Source organism: Thermobia domestica, chromosome 5, assembly GCF_964235325.1.
Source record: "Thermobia domestica chromosome 5, izTheDome1.hap1.1, whole genome shotgun sequence".
NCBI classification, from domain to species: Eukaryota; Metazoa; Arthropoda; class Insecta; order Zygentoma; family Lepismatidae; genus Thermobia; species Thermobia domestica.
The window spans coordinates 266,383,123-266,407,582 of record NC_137458.1 but is presented as its reverse complement, the minus strand read 5'-3'; the positions used below and the strand labels follow the sequence as shown (position 1 = coordinate 266,407,582).

Genomic DNA, 24,460 nt, shown 5'->3' with positions numbered 1-24,460 from the left:
GAAAGGAGCGTGCAATTGTCTTTCGTGTGAGTGCGTGTTATACATGCAGAGTATGTTCGTGGGTGGTATAGTGCTTGTGCAGTAAGTGTGGCAATGACTTCAGAAGAAACAAGACTATCCTCAATGACATTGACTAACGAGTGCAACTATCCAATGGAAAGCATTGTGAAACAATCTTTTGGCGCGTGTTCGTTTGCGGAAAAAAGTGAAAGATTTCTGGAGGCAGACCAACACCACATTTAAACAATTTAAAATCGAAAGCATCGAGGGGCTATGTGCGTCATTTTAACGCACAATGGTATGTTCAATATCCATGGCTATGTGGATGTTTAAAGATTATGAGACTTTTCTGTTGGTCATGCCTGTTGTTTGGGAGTGACAAAAATGCATGGAACTCTCATGGCGTGGGTAACATGGAAAACTTCAGAATCATGCGAAGTCGACATGAAAATTCCAAACAACACATTGCATCCATGTGTTTCTTGGCTACAATCGGGAAAACAAGAATTGACTTTTCATGAAGTAAAGCATTTGAACTTAACATTGCCAACTATAATAAAAATGTCAAAAGGAATAGATATGTTATGGAATGCTTAATTGGTGCCACTTGCTTCTTAGCTTTACAAGAACTACCATTCAGAGATAACGACGAATCCTCTGCATCTACAAACAAAGGTAACTTCCTAGAACTACTGAATCTGCTTGCAGAAACTGATGATAAATTATATCATCATTTAAAGACATCCACTGTTTTTTCAGCTACTTCAAATGTGATTCAGAATGACATAATTGATTGTATCTCTGTACATATAATTAATGAAATTAAAAGAGGAATGAAGGGCCCGAGTCTCGTTGCCTTGATGATAGACGAAACCACTGACATATCGAACAAATCGCAGCTCTTAACAATTTTTCGCTATGTTGCCGAGGAAGAAAAAGTACAAGAGAGATTTGTAGGTTTTACAGAGATCAGTGGCGATCGCACCACAGTTCGGCTGTCCCAAGTGTCTGTCTGATTTTTAATGCGGGAGAAAACTTGTTGCTCAAACATATGATGGGGCTCCAGTTATGGCCGGTGAACTTGAGGGGGCTGCAGGCCCTTGTTAAACAAAGATACACACAAGTGCTATTTGTTCATTGCTTTGCTCATAGGCATAATTTAATTTTAGAAAGGTCCGTTGCAGGGTTGGCTGGTTTAAATCAAGGTGGTTTAAACCAGCTGGCTTTTTCAAGAAAACCAGCTGGTTTAAACTAAAAAGAAAGAAAAAAAAAAAAAAAAAAACGAAAAATGCTTTAAACCGTGTGAACTTCATGGTGACGTTTTCACATATCAAACCATCTGCATTAGTTTTATCTCCTTTTCACCTTTTAATCAAGGTGTCCCATGTTCAATTCTCGGTCCAACCACAACCCTTCTTTCATGTGTAAACCAAATAGCGGTTTGGATGTAACTTTAAAGCGAGTCTTCGTGATAACCTCGGTTTTTGCATAAACATGTTAAGCCTAAACATACGAAACGAAGCCAAATTGTATGTTTTTACTTGCCTGAATGCTTGTTTTATAAAGAAGCAAAGGTTGCCTAAATGTATTGATAGACATTGGCAAAATTTATCGACTGCCTATGTAGCTTCCAACATTAGCTTGGATTGGAATTCGTTTTAATTTTATGGAATGGTATCTACATACTAAATTTGGAATTTAATACCTCAGTTGTAGCGTACTGATTATGATACGTTGACCTTAGATTTTGCATGCAAAGCAATAACAGGATTTGCTTTGCATTTAAAGTAATAACAAGATTTTCCCAATGGCTAACGCGGGAGTTTCCCGATTTATATGTAATTCTGTATAATGGTTTAACTTGTGCAACTATTTATCTTTTTGTCCTGAAATGACTCTTGACAATTATATTAACAGGTATGTGAAGATCAGTACAGCGAATTTTTATCAGGAGTCCTTCGTGAGTGAGTCGGCAGACTCATTGCATTTGTGGCCAATTAGTCCCGGTTTCGAGTCCAAATGGAGGACAATTTCTCTGGGAAGTAAGCCGGGAAGCTGTTTGGATCCTGCTTTAAGCTTATAAGACCCCTTCCAGCATAACCCTATTGTTACATAATAACAGCAAGGCGAAACAAACTTATTTCTGTCCATATGTAATATAAATACATAGAGCAAATTAATAAAAAAAGAAAAAGCTGGTTTAAAAAAAAAAAAAAAAAAAAACTTTTTCCCAATAAAAACCATGGTTTTTGCCAACCCTAGTCCGTTGACTGTATAAAAGAGTGTAAGGTGTTTTTTCAAACAATGTTGGGACTTCTTCTTTTTTCTCGAAGTCTTCGAAAAAAACAAGTGCTCTGGATTCTGTAGTTAACAAACGTATTCCAACAGCGTCAAACATAAGGTGGAACTACAAAAGTAAGATCATTGATGTGCTGTATAGCTTTAAAGATGAACTGTTAGAACTCTTTAAATCCATGATGGATAAAACCGACGAATGGAATCCTGAAACCAGAGTTTGTGCAGCAGGATGTTATCAAAACCTTCAAAGTTTCGACTTCAATTTCCTACTTCAGCTGTTTTCTGTTGTGTTATCAAGATCAGAAATCTTGTTCAACATGTTACAAAAGAAAATCAATGATGTAGGTTATTGCAGAAAGAAAATAAATGAGTTTGAAGAATATCTAAGATCATTGAGAGATAGTTTTGATGATATTTGGTTGAAAATGGAAAGCCTTGAAGAACCTTAAGAGGTACACTGCTCAAAGAGGCCAAGACCAAATGAAGTGGGATTTAATAGAAAGGATCGTTGCCGACGACTATATTTTGAAATTGTTGATTTCTCTGTAAAAGAACAAGTGAGCACTACATTTTCTGATATTGAGAAGTTGGAGTTCCTTGCATCGCTTGACTATGAAAAGTGTGAAATTTATAAAGACACCTTTCCCGAAAAGGCCTTTCAAGTTCTACTCAGTAACTATGGACATTTTTTTTTTCAATATTGTGTGTTTGAAAAACGAGCTTGTTTACATATATTCCTCATCCCAATTCAGTAATAAAACTTTATGAGTTGAATGTGGAATTGCGATTGGTCGGACTTGCGCAGGCATTACCGAAAGGGACAAAATTGTGCTCTTTAATACTAACAATTCCTGCAACAAACTCTTCTGCAGAGCGTTCTTTTTCTGCTCTTCGGCGTATCCATACATACAAACGGAACACACAAAGAGAGAGTAGAATGAGTGGACTGTCTCTCATATCAATAGAGAAAGAATTACTACGTAAACAGAAGACAAAACCCAAATTTTATGACGACATAATAGGTCTGTTCATGAAGAAGAATCGCCGAATTGAATTGAAGTACAAGTAGCCGAGAATATCGGTGTATTTTTTTAACTTACTTATTGGTTTAAAATTTATCGTAGTTTTACTTAGTGTACTATAGTATAGTTTTAGGAGTTTTTACATTTTATTATTATTATTTTAAAAATTACATAAAGAACCTGCCTACATTAAGGTGCAGGGTGACCCAAAAAAGTCCAACATTTAAAAAGCGAATAAAACAAAATGTATTGCAGATAGAACTTGTTTATTAAAGGATATAAAACGATATTGTAAACAGTTTGTAATTTCTTTATTCTGATTTGAATTACTGTGTTCTCTTGAGTGTCAAAATTATATATACAATTATTATCAATAGTACGCAATGAAACGTCCCATTTTTGATCAGCTGTACTGCTATTAATAGAGGGGAGAGAGGAGTCGTCCTTTCGCTCAACACTCTCCTGATGTTTTAAGTCGTCATTATGATTTGATTAGGAGCTCGTTGCGCGTAAGCAGCACTGAATCAAGAATTTCCGTTGGGCGAGTTTCGCATTGAAAATGAAAGTCATCTGGTCGATCGAAAAGTGCTCGTACGCCCGAGAATGTTGAGGCTATGAGATCGTGTTTTGTAGATCCCGCAACGTTCTGCAACGAAACATGCTGCAGCGAAATATGGAAATTTGGCCTTCCGAGCGAGTGTAAAATGAATTTTACAAGAAGACCTTCAGTTTCACACAAACCGTTTTCAATGCCAATTTATATTTTTAAATCAATAAGTTTCTTTCTGCAGTACGTTTTCTTTTATTATTGTTTAAAATGTGAGATTTTTTTTTTTTTTGGGGGGGGGGTCACTCTGTATTTTCATAACAGCAGTTTGAAAATCACTGTTTTAGATATTCATAGTATGAAGAACGGTAACAATTATCGAAGTGCCACGGCACGCCACTGTATGCCAAGGTGTAGTTTTTAAGAAAATTTACAACGGTAGTGGAAGGGGGGTAAAATAAAACTTTCATAACATAATGAAAACGAAATTGATGATACAAAATTAATTCTTGCCTGAAGTCCCGGGTTGCGTCTCAACCACACTACTGATGTTTATAATAATCAGAAACAATTTTCGGATCAACACTTTTACCATCTGTTTGGGTTTCAACTTTTTTTCACAGCATTCGGTTTTTCACAATGATTCTTCATTCTTTGAACTAAACAAACCACTTCTTTTTTACACGTTTTGCAACGAGCTCGTATGGTCGTTTGCTTATTTGATGGAGTTTAAGTTACTTTAAAAAATTTGCTCCAAAAACCTCATGTTAAACGATTCCAAGTTTCACGAAGACTGAGAACCACACATGTACTGTATCAACGAATGCCTGCGATATTTTAATTTCAGAATCGCAATTTAGCAAATCACCATTTGTTTGTTTTCTAAACACAACACAAAAACTTGTTCCCAAGATAATTCTTTTATTTACTTTTTAATATCGTTTCTACAAATAGTCCAACCTTCGACTGTGACACTTTCTCGCAAGTTAACTGATAAGTATTTAGACAATGCAATAAACGCTGAAAAAAGAGACAAAATAGATTGTAGATCATCACATTGACCTGCTATAGCGGCGAGAAATGGAAGAAAATAACCTTCTGAATAGGGAGCACTTTTTTGACTATTTTTTTCTCTGGCAGATTTTTTTACCAAAATAAAATAAAATAAAAATATGTTTAAAACAAACCTTAAAAATACACGTGTTTAAAACGTACATAAAATTTGTTTTAAACAACAACCCTGGTGTGCAATTTAAAGTAACGTACTGGCAGTGCTGATAGTGTCCGAGAACAGTGTGTTAAGGTTTGGCGGAACTGATGGATGTCGTGTTCAGATATTAAAGTACATTAAAACAACACTGAATTACCTAACTTGTAAAATAATAAAATATTAGGATTTCTGGAAAATCCTGATCACAGATTCCATATATTCCTAGATTATAAGAAAATGATTTAATTAAATATCTACAACAGTTTACGCTACTCATGTGTGATGTAATATTTGAGAAATGCAACGAGCATATTACATTAATAAAGAGAAGTGAGTCAATCGATACATAACATGATATACGTTAAAGTAATACGTGAAATAAAAGGAAAAAATGGTAGTGAAAAGGTGCAAAAAAAAGAAAGAAAGAAAGAAAGAAAAAAGAAAAGAAAAACAAAAAAAAAAGAAAGAAAGAACGAGTTGTTGAAAATTCCAGTGGAAGGTACACTCATGTCCAAAATTATTGTCGCATTCTATAAATATGTAGTTGTAGGAATATAATTTGATAACGAATTCTCCCGGTATTTCTTATAATGTTAGTATGTGTATAATCGGCAAAGACATGAATGTGGTAAATTTCATGTCAAAAGAGCCGTAAATAAGAACAAAACGAAAATAAAACTTTATTGTCCATTTAGCAACATTTTGCTTTACTCACTCTAATTTTAGTACTTATAATTCTTTTCCTATGAAATTTACCACAAATACACATTTTCCAATTATACATATGGTATCAGTAGTAAAAGTATCCTGCAAAATCATTATCAAATTATATTCTTACAAGAAGACAGTTATAGATATGCGACAATCGTTTTGGACATGAGTGTACATGAGTTGTTGCCATATGTAGTTTACACGCATACCCACTAACACTGACCCGATTGTTCCCTATAGATGCACCTCATCACTGCTGCTCGGACCTCCCTGCTGCGTTCCTGTCCGTACTCGGTTAGGAAGCATTCTTGCTTTTTAGTGACCACCTAGCACAAGTTGGTTTGTACTTTTTTTACTGCTTAGCCCTCCTAAAGCGAATCTGTACCAACCAATGCAGTTTCTTTCTTCAGAAACACTAGGGCATTAACAGTGCGTTTCCTGCTAAGTCAAGTTTGCATTTCAAAAGTGTGTAAGTTATCTCCCCATAAAATAGGATAGGACGAGAAAGATACTAATTTTGGTGCAGGTTTACTGTACGGATCCATATATTTGTAAAATTTACAGAATTAGGATTCGTCATTTATGGACGTTACTATAAACGTTATGGTTAATATACCAATGTGTTTTATTTCTTGCATATTTGTGTTCCATAGTAACAACATATTACTTATGTAAATTTAACAAATATGTGGATTCCTTAACTCTTAAACGCTTCTGTGTTGCGCGTCATGAGTTGCACACTGACTTCTGATACTTCGCTTCACTTCGTATTTGTGAACAGGTTATTGTATGGGAGAATCTGTGATTAGCAGGTTAAACTTTAATGTGTTTGTACGTAGATACGCATCACATACGTAAGAACACTACATATTTCGATTATTTACCCACTGGTCTATTAAAATAATATTACAAACATGTGGATCCGTACAACAAATCTACGTGGAGAAGTTCATGTTCATAAAATCATTGGTTAAGTTAAAGAGAGTCAGTTTGTTGGAAAAGAAGTATATATGCAGTGACTATATGCATGGATCCATACTATAAATTTACAGGGCTCAAAGCGAGTCACTTTTTAAACTAAAAGTTACTTTTTTTTCAAGTTGACCACTAAAGGTTACTTTTTTTTTCCTCCAAATTTGTCACTAAAAGTTACTTCTTTGGGAGATAAAGTGACTTTTTCGTGTGATTTATGTTTCGTATTGGCAGTTTTCTAAGAAACATATTATAAAAATAAATGAAAAAAGGCAGAAACTTGTTAGTCATTACTCTTCTAAAAGCTTCAGTACTTGCTACCACGTGTGAAACAGCCAGCTTTATTCTCACTTCAGCTTTTATTCTTTCTAAAGCACAGTGGATGGTTGGTGGATGCTTAAGCTCTCAAGGTGGGGTTGAGAACCCTTCTGTGTCTTCTATTTCTTCTATCATAATAGTCTTTTAGCTTTCTCTCGTAATAGTTAACGTTCCGCTCAACGTTGTGTGTGTGTGATTGTTTGGTTCATCATGTTCGTCTTGTGTTATGCTTCATGTATGTTCTTCTTGAGAGTAGGTGATGAATTTGAATATTTCATGGCTTTGAGAACTCTCAATGCTAAGTTAAATATAATGTCTGGGATGAAGAAATTCGGAAATGGGCAGAACTGGTTCCACTTACTTTGAAGCTTCTTACATCTGCTAAGTCTGCTTACCGTAACTACAAAGCATACGTAGAAAACCTAAGAAAGGAGGAAGCTCAAAAAGAAGTAAAGATGAAACAAAACAACAAACAGAGAGGTGATGGAGAAATTGCCAAGGAAAAAGAGGGGCATGATGAGATTTTGCTCACTTTTTCGTGTGCTTTTGGTCACTTTTCAACTATTTACAAGAGACCAGACCACTATGAGCCCTGAATTTATATCTTACTTTTTGCCAGTGTAGTATTGCTGAACAATGTATAAACTGGGTTTTATTTTACAAGTGTTGCGCTACTAATGTGAAGCCACAACAAGGGGAGGGGGGGGGGAGATTTATCACAAAAAATAAAAACTTTTGCTATAACTTCTGTATTATTAATGCTAGGAAGGCGAAAGGTATCAGAATGTAATGAATTAAGACCTCTATTAGATTCCATCATCTGAATGCCATATTTCAAGAGAAATTCTGCATTAAAAAATAAAGCAGTGTATCGTAATAGCTCCACAGTTTGAAGTTAAACGAAATGTGAAGAGAATGCTAAATATTCGGAACGCTCACCCTGATTTTTTGTAAAGCGTTTGGACTAATGGGTAGTGAGCGTAATGCCTGAATCTTTGGAAAGTTGAGCATAGACCCATCTACATATGTATAGTTTACAGATGTACTGTATCTTAAAAATAAATTTTTTATAGCTTAGGGAAACATATATTGAACAACTCATGTATTAAGACCGGAAGTAGTTGAAATCTACCACTTCTGGGTTCAATGTTAATTAAGAAAATATCACCACATACAGACCAAATTCCCTCACGTGTTAACACATAACACTGCTACTTGTTCTTGCTTATAGTCTTGTTCGAAAAATGTTGACCATCGACCTCTCTGAAAGCCACTATTTTTTTTTTTTTAAATCTATAAATGGAATTAATCGAACAAAGACGATTCTTACGCCAATTTGGAAAATGAAGTTCAAATTTTAAGTTCAGCGTCCCTCTTATGGCCGGTCCCGGGTTCGATTCCCGGTGGGGTCACTCGGTCGAAAAAGTGTAACACGCTTTTTCAGGCCAGCCACCCTGAATGAGGTTTTCCTCATTCACACAAGGCAAATGCAGGGGTGGTACCTAACTTATAGGCCCTAGGCTGCCTCCTTCCCTCCCCAATCCTTTCTTCCTTCCCTTTCCCCGGATTGTGTGCTCGCCGAGGGACGTCATCCCTCAAATCGTGACGGGCTAAATGGCCTTAGATGCCGAAAGCCCAGAAATCTAACTCCTAAATCCGTCTTACGGCCTTTAGGCTAAATGAAACGGATGGATGTTATTGAATAAAAGTGAGTATTTGTAATATTAAACAAAGAGTTCAGCGTATGTTGCTCCCCGAGTTTACATAAAGACATTTTAAAATATATAATTTCTACAGATGATATCACGAAATAAAAACAGACAAGTTGTCCATTGTATAGTGTGAACTGTACGTGTACTAGTATATATACAGTATGGCACTAAACTCGTTACATAAAAGCAGATGAGTGACTCCTGAGAGTAAAACAAACAAAAGAGTTCCAATAAACGTAGGGCGAAAACCTCATAGTTTACGTGTTATAGGCTGCCGGAAACATGAAAAAATGAAATTTAAAGGCCCATAGCTCCAAAACTATGGGACCTACTGTAGTCGGGTCAAGACTTCACTTAGAAACTAGTATGTGTTCTATCCAAAAATACATGTTTTAGAATCCTAAGGTACTCACGCAACAATTTTTATGGAGATAGTTGGAAAGTACTTTATCTCATAGGCCCGTAGTCAAACTCCCTCCAGAATTCATTTTTTCGTGTTTTCGGCAGCCTATAACACGTAAACGATGGGGTTTTCGCCCTATTTTTATTGGAACTTTTTTGTTTGTTTTACTCTCAGGAATTACTCCTCTGCTTTTGTACAACGAATTTAGCGCCATACTATATATATACTGTACAGCGTGATTCAAAATGATGTGAACGATTACAACTCCCTGTAACTTTTTTATTAATCATCCAAATAGCTTCAAATCGTACAGTTAAATGCTAAAAATCTCCAAGTTTTGTGATAAAAAAAATGAAAATAGTACATCACAAATGTTCTATGTGGGCCCCCTTTGTTATCCTGCATACATCTATTCGGTATTCCAATTCCTCCCAGACCCGTTTCAACATGTTTGCATCAACAGTTTGCACTGCAGCAGTGATGCGCTCTTTCAGTTTATTCACATCTTGGGGTAGAGGGGGTTTGTAGACAATGTCTTTTAGATGTCCCCACAGAAAAAATCGCAGGGGGTTAAGTCCGGTGATCTTGGTGGCCAACGTAGAAGCTGATGATCAGTTTTACCTGACCGCCCAATCCAGCGGTGAGGCAGTCTGTTGTTGAGGAAATTTCTGACATTGTGATGAAAGTGACATGAAGCTCCATCCAATTGATAGATGAAGTTTGCACTGTCATGTTCGAGCTGTGGCATAAGCCACGTTGTAAGCATTTGTAGAAATGTTTGTCTAGTCACAGTTCCTTCGTCAAAGAAGTACGGACCACAAACTTTTGAAGATGAAATTGCACAAAACACATTCGTCTTCTGTGAATCACGCACAATTTCACATTTGGTGAGGCTTCTCAGTTCCCCAAATGCGAACATTTTGTTTATTCACTCTTTCTGTCACATGGAACGTAGCCTCATCACTGAAACAATGTTTGTCCAAAAAATCATCATCAACACTGCACAACTCTTGAAATAACTCACAAAAACTCTTGCGACACGTGTGATCATTAGGTGTTAAGTGTTGTAACAACTGCTCTCTATACGGATACATCTTTAAATGTTTACGCACAACACACCAAACAGTTGTTTGAGGCATTTGAAGCTCTTTGCTAACTCTCCTTGTTGACTTTTGTGGGCTGCGTTGAAAACTGGTTCGAATCCTTTCGACAGCTGCCTCAGAAGTGGACGGCCTACCGGGCGATTTTTCTTTACAAATGCATCCCGTTCGGTTGAATTTGTCATACCACTTACGTATGGAGTTCTTTGATGGTGGATCTTTATGAAATTTTGTGCGAAACTCGCGTTGAGCACTAACAACAGACGGCCAAACGTGAAACTGTAAAGCGCAAAATGCTCTCTCTGCACCACAGGCAGCCATCTTGGAACTAATCATTCTTCCACCTAACGGATAAATTTTAAACTACTATGATCGTTCCAAATAAAACTTGAGGATAATATTGAAAGTATTTTCATAGAGATTTCATTGTTGATAGAGTATTATCACTTGTAGAATGTTTCCTTATCGTTCACAGCATTTTGAATCACGCTATATATATATATATATATATATATATATATATATATCCAATTATGCGACAAAATCTTGCATCTTGAAATGGTTGTTACCGGCTTCGAGAGATCTTTTGTATTTTTTTAGGATGTTACAGATAAGCTTAACCATACCGGCAGTCTTTTTATACAGAAAACCAAAAGATGTGATTGAAAACAGAAGAAACACTAAAAAAAGAAAAAGAAAAAAAAATAGAAAAAAGAATGGCAGTGAAAATTTCAGAAGTAATAAATGTTTACATGCACTTACTGATTGGAGCTATAGGGCATGTATTACATAAATTTGTACACGTCGCAGTGGAAAAGTAGGTTCTCTAAACTTACACTCATTCTTGGGTTTCAGTTAATAATCATGCATCAGTTTGGTTTCTTTAATAGTTCCATGAAGACAAGTTAGTTTGAAGCACTGGCCGATTTGAATATGTATACATGAGGGATTTTTCTTTTCTTTTTTTTTTTTTTTTTATCGTTTGTTAGTTAAAAATTGAGTATTTATAATTGTATTAAATTTGAACTTTAGGATTTTTAATGTATATTATAGGTATCAGATGAACAGAGAGCAGAGTAACCATGTACAAAGGACTGTTCTTTCATGGAAGTTACTTCTGCATCTGGCTGTCAGGCATTTTACCTTTTGTGACACTTGCTAGGGTAAGTTTAGATTTAAGTCTATAATATAATCGTTGAATGCTTTAAAATTTGTTGTAGCATTGAGAGGATACTCCAGTTGATTTAATTGTTCGTTAGCAGTCATGACCTATCTTTTTATGTTTAGCTCTCGTACTAGGAGATCCCTTAGGCACTTAATTTATTAAATTAGTGCGAATGAAATGTCCGTTTTGACGTCTAGTGGAAACACTTCAGCAACACAACAGATGGACTGAAGTGACGTGTCTAACGCTAACTGCTTGTGAATAGGCTGAGGTACCCAGAAGGTTAGGAGGCAGTGCGTTGTTACACACGGTTATATGAAAGTGTAGCATGGAGAACACTCAACTGTGAGTGATTTTTCTTTATACATTGAAAATGGGACATTGTGCACAGTAATCAGCAAAACATTATAACAGTTCTTTTGGACATTTAATGGTGAATTAACGCACCATCCATCGTTGATTTGTCAAATTTTGTTCCGGTGTCACAATGTTGCACACTTGAGCCAAATGACCACCGACCAACATATTCGAATGAGCTACTCAAGAATATCGTGGAAGTAGACCCTCGGAAAAGAGTTTGTGCAATCGTAAATAAGCTAGATATACATTATACCCCTGTGATTCGACCGCTTATGCAGCCGTTAAGGCGGTAGAGTTGAATTCATGGGTTCCACATGAGTTTCAATCAGCCAATAAGATCCATCGTCTGGAGATACGCAGTTCTCTGAGTGTAATAACCGGAAAGGTTTCCTACTCGCTTCAGATGAAAACGAATGTGGTATGACAATCGTTAAACGGCCAGGACGATGGTTAGATCGTGAACAATGTCCAGAATGGTTTTCCTGAATCACCTCTCTATCGACAGATGTTATTGCTAGTATAGTAGGAGTGATACAATACGTGTTTCTCAAGCGAGGAGAAAACATCAATGCGAATCATTTCAGTGCTGTTGCATGAGATTTTGACACCTAGAAATTTGGAATTATTTAGATTTTACCAGTGATATGTGTGTTCTAACATTAGATTATTGACAATATTTTATACTCCATAAGACCCCATATACTAAAGTTTGTACCTGTCTTCTAGTATAAAAAATAACACTGATAAACCACAGTAATGCAGAGAAAACGAGGCTTTTTAATGAACTTTAGTAGGCATATATATATATATATACATAAAATCAGGGTTGGCTGGTTTAAAAACAGCTGTTAAAAAAAAATGGTTTAAACCAAAAACGAAAAATGTTAGTAAAAGTGTAAGTATTCGCAAAATCTTGATGAACACACATTTGTGGGTTATCAGTTTCACTCCCGTATATTATTCGTATTATAGTCAGACCTAAATTCCCTATTTATTACTCACAGATTATACCACAAAAGCCACTTTTTTAATAAGTTTATGAATGTTTCTTTTGTGATTTTTTTTATAGTTTGATTGCAATTGCATAACAATAATAATAAAGGAAAATTCTAAATATTGTTTCGTTTTTTAGTAATGTTTACCATTGATAAAATACATCGAATTGCCGTACCTTTTTGGGGGGGAGGGGTGTCATACAAACCCCACGAGAGGCATTTATTGAAATCAGAAGTTTCTTTGGTATCTATTTATGTATAAATGAGTCAGAGCCAAAGTGGACTCAAATAATTCGTATCTTTATTTACTTTTCTTACTGATATGCAAATTAAGTCGTTGTATTTCTTTAACTTGAACTAATAAAAGTCGTAGTGAACTAACTTGGATAAAATTAGTTCTGTACTCTGCAGTATTTTGAAATTGTTTATATGTAGTTCTGTATAATGGTTTTACTTGTGCAACTGTTTATCTTTTTGTCCTTCTCAAATGACTTGACAATTATATTAACAAGTATGTAAAGATTAGTACAACGTATTTTTATCAGAAGTCCTTCGTGAGTGAGTCGGCAGACGTATCGCATTTGTAGCCAATTAGTCTCGGCTTTGAGTTCAAATAGAAGACAATTTCTCTCGGAAATAAGCCGAGAAACTGTTTGGATTGCGCTTTAAGCTTATGTGAACCCTTCCAGCATAACCCGATTGTTGTATAATAACACCAAGGCAAAACAAACTTGTTCCTGTCCATATGTGATATAAATACATAGAGCAAATTATTTAAACCCCCCCAAAAAAAACTTAAAAAAAAAAAATAATAAAAACCATGGTTTTTGCCAACCCTGATATATATTGATTTGCTTGTAGTTTCAGCTTGGAAATGAAATCCCATGAAATAATAACCTTCAATTTAAATCTAAAAGTATGTGTGTTTTCCTTTAGTCACATTATAATGTAACAATAGTATCCTTATTCCGAGGCGTGCATCTAACATAAGAGAAAGTAATCTGTATTGTATTTTTGATATTTAGTCCAGATTCCATTTTTACATTACTGTTAATGTTTGTGGTGCGTTAAGTGTTGGTGATAGAATTATTTATTTATATAATTCCTATGTATTTACCAACTGGATTCATTTTAATATCGATATTATTTCTCTCAGCCGTTTTTTTTTTCTGTTTGTATAGAATCAGTTTTTTTTTTTTTTTTTTTTTTTAAATAGAGGTATTTTTAAATTTATCGTTATACAATACCTAGATACACGAATCGAACCGAACTCAAAATGTAAGTATACATCCTTGGAATTGGTGGGAAGAACATCTAGCAAACACGTTATTTATCCGTACCTAATTGTTGAATCTACGAATAAAGAAAATATGGCGTCGATTAATACCATATAGAACATGAGGAGTCGGTCACTGTAAATACCAAGAAATATATAATTCTTACACCCCCAACTTACAACAAGAAAGAGGAAATTGTGAACCTCCTACCTACGAGTACCGGAGAAATTTTACAATTTTTGAAATATGGTTAAATTTTATATCTTCTAAAACAGCACGCTACTGACTTTCATAATTTCGGGGAAGATAGTCTCATTAGGAATGAAGCATTTTAAAGAACAAAGAATTCAATATGGAATGCAAAAGGTCCATTGGTGATTATACGTACAGTGCGTTCCACGAATAACACTAAGGTCCGTCTCCTGAAGAAACCAAGGCAGATAGAAACATGAAACCTTTTGTAATCATTGAGATGAAAGCTGGTTCCATTATTATGGACCTTAAACAAAACGACACCGCTTGAATTCGCCACCGAAGAAGAAAGCGAAGACAGTGCAATCGGTAGGGAAAGTTATGGGGGGCGTCTTCTGGGATGCACAGGGTTGCATTCTGGTTTACTTTCTTGAGCCTGGACAAATCATAAATTATGCCCGCTACATCTAGACACTTTTGAAGTTTCGTCGCGCCTTGCGTGATAAACGTCCTGGAAAGATCATTCTTCAACAGGATAATGCGCGTTCGCATACTGCACGTGTCACTATGGAGCAGATCAGAATATTTGGGTGGGAAACACATCCTCCCTACAGCCCCGATATGGCACCCTCCGACTACCATCTTTTCGGTTTTGTGAAAGAACAGATGCGAGGCCATCGCTACGAGACACTGCAGGATATTCGGCAAGCAGTGCGTCAGTGTCTACGGGCAGCTGGAACGGAACTCTGTCGCAAGGGTATTTTCAAACTTGGATAACGATGGGGAAAATGTGTGCAAAAAATCGGTGACTATGTGGAAAAGTGAAAGAAAAATCTGTAGATTGAGATTATATATATTTGGTTTCACTTGCAAGTAAAGATTACGGTTGTGAAATATGTTGCTCACGACTTGCAGTATGCTCCTCGTATATCAGGCTCTTATCAAAGCATCTGCAAATTGCTGAACACTCAGTACAGGATTTGAAAGTTTTGGACCGTGTTGCTTCAAATATCGAAAGAAATTGTTTGAAACAGCTGAACACCTGCTGCTTGATAAAGGAAATCGTGATAGAGATTGGGACGGTACTATTACAAATTATGCCAACAAAATAAATTAGTAAAAAAAAATCTTCATGAGGTATTTATTGATTAGATACACGTAATACGCTCTGAATTACAAAAACTAAAAATATGAGGTTTACTTATGGTTTCAAAAATAGGGAAATAGTTTGACCTTGTTACATTGCTCACAAGTGACTTAAATAAAATGTCTGTTGAGTAATTATGTACTGATTAAGACGAATCCATTGGAAAGAAAAAAACATTTAATAAAAGATTGCTAGCAAATTTACTTAGTGCATTATATGGATATTCCTGATTGTGGAATACTTCGGAATGAATATCTTAATTCCAGAATCGGAATTAAACATTTAGTTAAATCGGAACCGAGATTTCGGGATCTCGGAATTCCGGAAGTTCACTCAAAAATTTCGAAATCTCGGAATTTCACCCCGAAATTTCAACTAGAAATTTCAGAAGTTTGAAACTCTGGAATCTCGGAATTTGAAATTTCAGTCCTGGCCGGCAAAATTGCGGAACCGAGTAGCTTTGGATTTAGAAAATTTTAGAATTCCTTGAATTCATAACTAGAAAAGTTCAGAATCTGGAATTTTCAAGTAACATAATTATGAGATAGACATCAACACCCAGGCAAATGTAATGATGAAACTTATTTCTTTCACCAATTGTTAGTGGCGGCAATACTCCATCTTTCTACAGAGTGTAACGATTGGAAAATCGTTACATTTTTGTTAATAGTTTCATTATGAAAATTACTCTTTTTGTTTTCTTTTTTTTTTAAAAGTAAGAAAGTTTAAAAAAATTGTTTTTGAAGAATAATTTTGTTATACATTGTTGTATTGAAATGAGAATACTTTCATTGCAAAGATCGTTAAAAAAGCTTTAAAATGATATATATATGTCTATATGTTAGCTTAGTAATACTTGTAATACGGCAGAGAATCAATTCTTTTTTTTTTTTTTTTTTTTTTTTTTTTTTTTTTTTTAACATTCACAATCACTTCAGTTTAGCGCAGTATTCTAGAGTGACGTATGTAATGAGTTGGGCTCTGCGCAGTAGCGAGAGTCTTGGTCTTATATATGCCATTCTGATCCGCTGCGCCTCATAACTGTTTCGTAGTTTATTGAGCCAACACGGGTTGGACTCAAGTATTCGACTTCCATTACTTCGCGCCGAAAGTTGTTCTTTTTAGAAAAAAGTAAAACATGGTCGAAGTGTTCGATATAGCTGTGCCTCGTATAACATTGTGAAGAGTGTTTTAACTATAAATGTGCTTCTAAACTTAGTGCTAAATTACTGAGAGCTTTAAAAGGCGTAATTTAAATTATGTGTCTAATTAAGTTCTATTAAGTTAAATCAGTTTAAAAGTAAAATGGTTACTTGTGTTTCTAGTGTGTGAAGTAATGTTAAAGAAGACGTATCTTGCAAGTGAATGAAATGAAATTGAAAAGTTCTAATTCTTTTTAATAATACTTCCGTATTAAACCCTTTTAAAGGCTAAAAAATACGTTAAATTCAAATTCTGTTATGTGAGAGACGGAACACGTTTGATACGTCAACGTGTCTAGTGCCTTTCTTGCTTTCGTTGTGCCATTGAAGGTCGAGTGAGAAATTTAACTGGGCAACTGTAAAAGTGGGGGGAAAAATAAAAGTAAAATCAAGAGTTAAAATTGCACCCTTAAATTGCATACTCTCGTGATAACTAATATCAGAAGGAATTCCATAACTTCTTTTTGTTCATTTTTAAACTTCGTTGCTAATTAACGGTAATTAAAATTCCTAATTACTTCAGTTTTTCGTTAATTTTGAAAATAGTCAATTAAATTTTAAAATCTAAACCGTCTCTAATAACGTGATTATAGTTATTGAAGGACTAAAGTAATTTAGTAAAAATGTTTGTTAATTACTGTAATTGCCGTAATTAAGATAGGGTTTAATTAATCTGTGTTTGCTTTCTTAAAGGTGTAACAGTTTCTCAAGAAACTAAAGTAAAATATAAATTGGTATTTCCTGCTGTGGAAATAGTTTAATCTTCTTACAGTGCTGTTAATGAAAACTTCATTAGTTAGCTAATTAACTAATTAATTGCTGTTAAATGCATTTACTGTTATTTTAGTTTTCCTGGATTTTTTGGCTAGGTTTCGAATGTAAATTTGAAACAAAATAAATAAATTTTGATTAAATTTTGAACATACTGTCCGTCCGAATATTTTTTTTTTTAATTTTGAAATGATTGAAATTTCGCGTGCACTGCACTGTATGATTTGGTATTGTAATGGAACAGTCACTAAAATCCAAGAGGATCTGGAGATGAGAATGGTAACTACCTCTGCCTTTCTGTAACTATTATTTCCTGCTGAGTTATGGTAAGTGTGAAGTAGTAATGCTAGTTAAAAGTATTGTAGTTAGTTGAATAGTATCTAGTAGCACGATCACTGCGTATATTCCTTAATTAAGAAATACAGAGAGAAATAAAAATAAATAGTTCAGAACTAAATTGTTAATAAAAATACGAGGCTACTTCGAAAGTCACGATACCTGTTTGTTACAGTGAGATAAATTAATTGACGTTGTTGTTACCTTTGCTGTTTTTGAATTATAGAATTCAATTTAACATTTAATATTTGATGATTTGAGAGTTTTGATAGTGTTGTCTTCATTCTTGATCTAAATTACTGTAAATGATCTCTGCCTTGCGAAAATTAACTGAAATTGTTAGAGTAAAGGTTTTTCTATTAAATTTTTGAACACCACCTTCGAAATTCAGGACCTATTAAGGATTTGTTGAAAGAATTTTGGAACTTAATTATTGTTATAATTGTTTTGAAAGAATCTGAATTGCATTAAATATTTTAATTTAACATTTTTTTTTTTTTGGAATTTCTTTAAATAAAATCTGTAACTCTGATCATCCACCTTCACCACTTTAGGTGTTAAGAATGTGTGCTGGTGTGAATGATACCTAGTTATAATTTGCTTGCTTTAATAATATCTTTATTACAGGATTTGTCCAATCAGGTGTGGTTAAGTCACTCGAGGTCACATTTAGTTTCCTTTTTAACTATTGTAGCTAATAGATACAGGAAACATTCTGACCGCGATACCGAGAATTGTGACAAGTATTGAGCCAAGGGAGTCATTGAACAAAATTTAAACATTGCATTTGTTGGTTTTCGTCTTCTAATATTCTAAACAAGGGTAGGTTCTATTATATTTATATATCGTTGGTAGCTGGGCCACTAGTGCAGTGCGAAGAGTATCGACCAGTTTCTTCCCTGTTTGGCTTCAAAATAACATATTGAAAATGGAAAATTTAGAACCACTGTGAAGGCATAGATTGCGAGTTTCATGTTCGTTACCCACATATTTACTTGTACACTTTAACTGATATTCCTCTTATCACGAGAACATCGAGATTGATCGAAATTTTTATAATTTCGAAGAGTAGACATTGTATGATTAAAAGTGAATGTCACCCGGAAAAATACCAAACTGTGAAAAATAAGTTATTATTGGTTTGGTTAAAAACAGGAAGAAGGACACCAGGAAACTGAATAATACCCATACGACAAAACAATTTCTTCAGTGAAAGTGTAAAAGCTGTGTTTTCCATGCATACGTCACAAAACTATTATTTCATAGTCTAGAATGTACTGGCCCGCAAGGACATGAGAAAGAAAAATAACAAATGAGGCAAATATAAAAACTCCTGGTTTCTAAACCAGAGGAGTTCAGTTCAGTTTTGGAGGCAGTCTCGGTCGGTCTTGACTCGCATCTGAGAACGCGTTTTAGTCTCGTCTCGAGTATACGCGAAAGTCTCGTCTTAACGATTCTTGGTTAAGTCTACAATCTGATGGACCAGAACATGTAAGTTGTGTATTTTATGGTTTTTCTTAATTTTACACATCAGTATGGTCAGACAATGCAATTCTCACAGTCCTCGTAACCGTAGGTTATGATAAACCCGAGTAATAGTATAATAACAGCAATAATAACAATTGTAATAGCAGTATTCTATTGTAATGTTATGCATTCTTGATTTATTTATCAGTTCATGTATTGCTGCTGGATAATTACGTCTGTTATTTAGAACATTGAGATAATGCAGATAATCTATTCACAAGTGGGTGACTCACATATCAATCCGTCATCATTATCGGGTCTAGAATAGCACTGTAAGAGTCACACCCACATCCTGTATAGATAAGCTCACATAATAAAATGAGATAGCAAAAGGTAGATTATTGAGTACTCATTGTCTCTCATAAATAACTATAACCCCTTTCTCCTGTGTCAGGTTGAGTTCACATAAGTAAATACTATATGACCGAGGTAAGCACGAGTAAGTTATAGTAATGAATAAATTAGATCAATCATCAATTATCTATAATAATAGTAATCTGCGGCACCTAATTATCTGTGAAATAGTGACGTACAAATCTGTGATATGGCTCCCCGAAATGAATAAGAGGACTTATGATTGTACTGCCTGAACATAATTATGTGTAATGCATAAACCTTATTTCTATGTGTAGTATTCGTTACTTCAACTTGTGATTCGCTCTCAGTGCAATTTTCATATTTCATTTTACTACTTTCCCTAGTTAACTATGGCTAATACTCGATCACAAAGTAGGTCTAATAGTGCTACACCGGTTTCCATGATCCTTCCCCCTGTCTCCTTAGATGTATTTTCCGATGGACCGTCTGAAAGTGTTGACAGATTTTTGGCAAATTTTGAACGTTTGGCCGAGATCAACGCGTGGACACCCGATCGGATTAAAGCTATCTTTCCCACATGTTTAAGTGGACCGCCTTTGTATTGGTACAAGACACAGGAAGAGTCTTTACGTAACAAAGACTGGGCGGGTTGGAAAGCAGCGTTTGAGGAGCAATTTGGGTCTTGTCAGATACCATTAACAGCACTTAATGCCTACAGGTCGCGAGTTCAAGCCCCGGGCGAACCACTAACGCACTACTTATTTGAGAAGAAGTTCTTGGCAGATAAGTACAATCCCACCCTTCCCTTTAAAGACTTTATGGCAGATGCTGTTATTGCTATGCTTCCCCAGCACATGCATTATTTTTCTCAAAAGACGTTCGCGAATTTTGAGGCATTAATTAAGGAAGCATTTACTAGGCAGAAGGCTGACCTGTTATTACACCAGCGCATTGCGGAACAACAGCGGGTCGTGTCATGTGACCCTCAGCTTTCCCCAGTGGCCCCACAAGCTACTGCCAACCCAACTGTATATTCTACTCCCCAGGTTAGGCAAGCAGACCCATACGCCGAAATAATGGACAAGCTGGACAAGTTACAGCTCCAGTTCAATTCCCATAAGGCTCATGTACATTTTGCAGAAACTTCATCCAGACCCCCCACCCCCCGCGCAACTTCTCCTGCTCCGTCCTATCAACAGGATTACCGCAGAAGCCAGGAAGCATGTAACAATTGTGCTAAGTGTAATCATCGGCACGATAAGCCTCCTGCGACTAAAACTAAACAGGGCAACAAGAACAAGGAATTGAACTCGGCCCAGCAGGCCAAAGTAAAGCACCAGAAGAAGAAGAAGAAGCAAAATAATACATTTCCAAAAGGCAATGATAATTACCACGCGTATTATGGACAATTTCCGCCGGCATACCCTCCGTATGCCCCGCCATATCCGTATTACGGATACCCCCCGCCGACTCCTTACGCTTTCCCACCCCATCCCCCTTCCCCGATAGCCCAACCACCTACACCGTTCGAACCTGTTCCCGATCCAAAAAACTGAATTTGCCTCAGGAGCCTTCAGCTCCTGAACCAGCCCCTTCAAGTCCATCTCAACAGCCAGTCCCTAATCATGATACCCTACCTCCTACCATTCTCACCCTACCACTACAGTCTGAAGGCCAATTATTCTACGTTCAGGGTTCGATAGGGAACGTAAAACGCCGTTTTCTGATTGATACTGGAGCAGAGAGCTCCCTGTTACCGTGGACAGCCTTACCACGCAATGTGACTGTATTTAAGATGGAAACAAATCTGTATGGTGTAAGCGAGAAACCGTTATCGCTTAAGTATGCAGCATATATTAAGATTAATTTGGCCGGAAAATCATTTACGGTTTTATTTAGGCTTATTCCAATTCCTAAATTTCCTATTATTTTGGCTAATAATTTTTTGAAAACTCATCAAGCCGTAATTGATTATCAGAATAATACACTCACATTACGTCATTTTGGCTGTCGTCCAAATTCAGATCAGAATATACCCGTAGGCTCTACTCAATTGCCTCCTGCAGTTGCTTCGAAAGTGCAGACGAATCAACACTTTACGTTGGTTTGTAAACAAACCACAACCGTCCCTCCGCGCTCTGTTGTTTTCATTCCACTTGATATACCATTAGGTGTCAATTTTAGTGCTGTTCACATACATACACCTATCAACAGCAACCTAAAACGTTGCTTTATTGCTCACACAGTAGCTAGTACGGATAACATAGCGGTTCCCGTTGTAAATCTGGCTTCCACGCCCAAACACTTTCACAAGGGAACGCCTTTGGCTATTGCATCTGTTTTACCAGACATTCCTGAGTCGCTACATGTAAATACTGTACGTAAGTTGTTTACACCGACTGCTGAGCATGCACAACAGAAAACAAAAGAACGCCTTGCGAAAATTGGTCACCTTATTGATTCACAACAATTCAAAATTAACAAAGAGTTGAGTAATGAACAACAACAAAAATTAAGGGATGTGCTTACTAAATATGCTAGTGTTTTCAAATGGTCTGACACTGATTTTTCCCATATAGATGCATATGAAGCCACTCTTGACTTAAAATCTAGAGAACCTTTTCGGTCCCCTATGTTTACGGTGCCACACCGATTACGGCCTAGGGCAAAACAACAAGTACTAAAATTATTAGAGATGGGTATTATTGAATTAAGCAATTCAGCAACTCGGAATAATATTCTAGTAGTTCCCAAACCTAATTCTGACGATCTGCGCATTTGCTTGGATTTACGTAGACTCAATCTTGCCTGCCATCCAATCCGGGATTCTCCAGCCAATATGGCGGACGTTATCGAGAACCTAGCAGACGCTACGTACTTCTGCTGTTTCGATTTATCGCAGTCGTTTTTTCAGGTCCCCTTAGACCCTGAGGACCGTCCTTTTACTGCATTTTCCGTACCGTCCCTAAATCTTAAGCATTCCATGTACCAACTGACAGCCATGCCCATGGGGCATGTTAACAGCACGATTATGCTCCAACGCATTTTGCGTGACATTTTTGAAAACGTGGATCCCAACCACCTTACTATGTATGTGGATGACCTTTATTTAGGGGCGCGCACGTTTGAAGAACTGTTGGTAAGTCTTGAGAAAGTACTAGCGACGGCACAACGTTACTCGGTTTTGTTCAATCTCAAAAAATCAATGTTTGGCGTGACAACGCTAAAATGTCTTGGATTTATAATCCGTGCAGGTCACATTAAACCAGACCCAGCGAAGATTGAGGCTATTTTGAGCATCCCCAAGCCCCAAACTGTCAAGCAATTACGGTCTTGGTTAGCCTCGGTGAATTTCTTTCGATTTTTCTTTGCCAATATCTCACTGAACCTAGCACCGCTTTATCTAGCTCTAAAAGGATCTCCGAAGAAATTGGTGTGGACAGATGAATGCGAGAGTGCATTCCAACGAATGCGCCAGGCTCTAACTAACCCACCCCTTCTTCAGATATATTCAACCCAAGATACGGAGCATGCCCTGGTGGTGGACTCCAGTTTAATTGGCGTCGGAGCCTGTTTATTACAGAAACGCGCCTCTGATGCCGACTGGCACCCGGTGCAGTTTGCATCATCCCGTCATCCGCCAAGGAAGACGCCCCCACCCATCTATGAGCTTGAATTATATGCGGTCTATTTTGGGCTTAAAAAATTCTATAAATATTTAATTGGACAGGAATTCACCATTTACACCGATTCACTAGCGGTCACAGCCATGAAAACCTCGAATCACCTTAGTCCCAAATTACTGAGGTGGCGAGATTTCTTTAGTACATTCTCCTTCAATATCAAACATTTAACCGGAAGCAAGAACGGATTGGCAGACATGATGAGTAGGAACCCACTCCCGGTTACGCAGGAAACGATAGCGGAAGCGGAAGAAACCCCGCATGAGTACCAAATGCTGGCTCTCGACAAACGAGTTCATGTAGGTGAACTACAGCGCCAGGACTCATTTCTAGGGAAGATTATACGCGCCTTACAAACTGAAGATACCTCTCAGCGCCAATATCACCAATGGAAAAAGCAATTCACGCTTTCGAATGGTATCCTGTATAGGAAGATCAAGGCAATACCTAACGACAGACTAGTACTCTGCGTTCCTAACAGATTACGGGATTCGATCTTTGATGAACTACACACGCATTCATTAACCCACCCGGGATTTACCAAATTACATCTGCTAGTTAAATCAAAGTATTGCTTTCCGCAGATGAAACAATGGCTATATAGGAAATTAGCTAGGTGTCACGAATGCTCTCTATTTAAAAGATCGTATAAACCGTCTGTTGAAACAGTGCAACAACTACCCCACGACACTATCTTCAAGTGCTTTTCCATTGACTTGGCCGGGAAGTTAATCGCTTCCGAACCAGATCAATATCAGTACTTCTACTTGGCGACAGACCATGCTAGTGGGTTTGTTATCACTGCACCTGTAAGATCCCCCACGTCAGAAGCTTTCATTAGTTTCTTTATGGACCATATAGTGACGCCCTACTCTTGTCCATCTCTCGTTTTTATGGACAAACAAACATCCCACACGTCCACTAAAACGCGGCAATTCTTAGCAAGTATGGGGGTAGAAGTTCGCTACGCCCTTCCCCATCATCAAACTTTGGGGCACGCTGAGAATGGAATCGGAGCCATCCAGAATGCATTGCGTTTCCTTACCAAGGAACAACACGCCCGATGGCCGGACTTTCTACAGACCGCCACTGCTAGTGTAAATAAGACCCCTAACGGAACTTCGCGTCAGTCCCTTCTCGATCCTGTTTGGTATCGAACCAGCGTTCATTATTGATCGTGTGATTAATGCACCC

General features: G+C 36.7%; 2 protein-coding genes across 3 annotated transcripts in view; one reads left to right on the top strand and one right to left on the bottom strand.

Annotated features, from left to right (window-relative positions):
* Positions 1-24,460, top strand: part of TfIIEalpha (transcription factor IIEalpha) — a 94,499-nt gene that overhangs the window by 6,667 nt on the left and 63,372 nt on the right. For both annotated transcript variants that reach the window (XM_081760020.1, XM_081760021.1), the window contains exon 2: positions 11,347-11,456. The gene's annotated coding sequence lies outside the window, so the exon portion shown is untranslated. The remainder of the gene's footprint in view (positions 1-11,346; positions 11,457-24,460) is intronic.
* The window catches only part of LOC145686582 (rab-like protein 3), a 70,407-nt gene that overhangs the window by 43,734 nt on the left and 2,213 nt on the right, over positions 1-24,460 (bottom strand). The gene's annotated exons all lie outside the window — the stretch shown is intronic.